The sequence below is a fragment of the Diospyros lotus genome, chromosome 10 (assembly GCF_014633365.1).
Source record: "Diospyros lotus cultivar Yz01 chromosome 10, ASM1463336v1, whole genome shotgun sequence".
In the NCBI taxonomy this organism is placed as follows: domain Eukaryota; kingdom Viridiplantae; phylum Streptophyta; class Magnoliopsida; order Ericales; family Ebenaceae; genus Diospyros; species Diospyros lotus.
In genome coordinates this window covers 35,446,219-35,448,806 of record NC_068347.1, presented here as the reverse complement: position 1 = coordinate 35,448,806, position 2,588 = coordinate 35,446,219, and positions in this window count along the sequence as shown.

Sequence of the window (2,588 nt, the reverse complement as noted above, 5' to 3'; positions counted from 1 at the left end):
AAGAATTTGTGAGTGGAAAAGCAAGGGATTGTAGGAAGAAAGAAAATGTGGCCATGTGATCCCCCCCCCCCCTCCCCATGGCAGTCGTTAGCAATATTGAATAACGTAAATGGGCAACCAACTCATGGAATTCATCAAATTGCTGAGATTGACCTCCGTTGCACTTTGAAAAGATAAAAAGTCTTTTGATGATTGTTTATTTTCATTAAAAACGAGAGACCATGACCTTGGTTTTGGTGCCGATGCGTTAATATTTTATAAATAATATTATTTATCTAAAATAGAAAGAATTTTTAGTTTAAGTGCCACATCTTTATTGAGTTATGAAAATGTGTAAATGTTTATATATGTTTAATATTATTTATTTTCAACCTAAATAAATAGTATTACTCTATTTTATTAAACTATTTATACAAGAATAATGAGTTATGATTAATGATGGTATTATCAATTATGTGGCATTTTCTTATTAGAGGAGACTAAGAATATCATGTGTCATTGTCTCATCCATTTAGTATTTCTTTCAATAAAGATACGATACATAAATAATGATATCATTATCAATCATGATTTTTAACATTAATATGATACCATTGTCAAAAGTCTTTTTGGTAGCCTTCTAGGTTTTAGATACCGGCCGGTAGGGCACAAATAACATGACCAAGTTGCTCATTCGACTTCAAAGAATTTTTGTGGGTCGGGATTGTTTTATCTAGTCAAGCCAAAATTAATGTTGAATAGATAAAAAAAACAAGCTGGCTACGTACTTCACATAATTTAACATTAAAAGTGTGAACATCTGACCAGAAGGAATTGTAGAAATGAACTGACGTATCCTTCAAAAAGCATGCTTGTACATTGGTAGGAAGAATAGCAATAGGAGAGTTTAGTGGGTCAAATTCAATTAAATTTAGTTTTATTATATATAGTATGAACGGGTCTTCAATCAATTTCATCGAATGTGAATGCTGATTGTATATGTTATTAAAGTATTGTGATGAGATCCATGCCTCCTCACTTTACCAAATTAATTGACTAAATTAATCAATCCTATATTTATATCACACACCCACCCACACATATTGAGAATGTTATTTTGATGTGTATTAATATGCCGTATTTTATGTCATATCAATACAAATATATAATATATTAGTATAAGGGTATTATGAAAAGTGTTATGAGTGAGTATTTAAATAGCATTTCTGCATATAATAATATATAAAACTATATATATATATATATATAGACGGATGCCGGCCCTAAGCTTAGCTGGTTTTTCTTCTCATATCACCGACCCAAATGGATTCTATTGTCTTGAATGTAGGGCAGTCCAATGTTTACTAGTAAAAGTTTTAACTTACATCAATGTATGTGTATGCTCTCCAAATGATGTGGTTGGCTTTTGTTTCTATTAACTGTAGCACTTGTCTCTGTTGGGCATGTTTATTCTTTTGGGGTTTGTCGTGTTCAATGTTTGCCATGCCCTCTTGTTAAGTTCGGATGGTAGCCCTCCAATTACGAATGGGCGCCGACTTAATAATCACAACCATTTAAGACAGTATTTTGAGCTGTGAGAGTAGTAAAGGGTTACACAATTATATTGAACTTTTGTATAGTTTAATATAATATAAAATATATAAAAAAAGAGGTGTTTGAACAAACACCTCAAACACAAGGGATTTACGTGTAAATATAAGAATTTTTAGAAAGTGAAGGGCCTCTAATCGAACATTTTCGTAAAATTTAGCGAATTGAACTTTTTTAAATTCAAGTTCGGGCCGTTTACAAATGGAGATTCAAACTTAAGGTTAAGTTCAACTCGTTTAACCTAATGAACGAACTTGAATGAGATTTTGTTGAGACAAACACCAAACTGCTAGTGAACAGATAAGTTCATTTGTAATTTTACACAAAAGCGAGAGCATGGCTAGTGCACCCAAACTAAACCACTTACCACTTTCAAATTAAATAGATATGAGCTCGAGTTTGGTTATTTGAGAAACTCGAACATGTGATCTTTAAACGGTCATTGCAATCAAATAATATGTGATCTTTAAACAGTTCAATAAATAGATAAAAACGAGATATGATCTCGAAGAACCAAGCTCTTAAATGAGCCAATACTTGTTTGTTTGATGGAGCTGGTATCAATTATGGAATATTGAAAGATAATGGCCCCTGGGGATGTATTTAGAAGAGATGAACTGGTCCAAGGTAGACATCTTGAAGGTTTCGAGGGGTGATTAGGTGTTGGATTAATGAAGACGCGCGGCTCATGTTTGAGAGTATATATATATGCTTCACTTGGTAAAAGAATTATATTTAAACAATTACACTGTTGATTTACACTTCCAATATTTGCTTAACTCAATTATGAATTTAGGGATATAAGTGGGTCTCTACTTAACTTTGTTACATTAATATAAATATATAATATATTAACGTATAAATATTATAATATATCACAACATGAACAAAAACAATCCCATGAGCAAGCAAAGCTCAATCATACTTTAAAATCTGTAGAGACATCATTGCACTTAAAATACATTTGCCCCCACTTAATTATAAGCCATATACAAGAA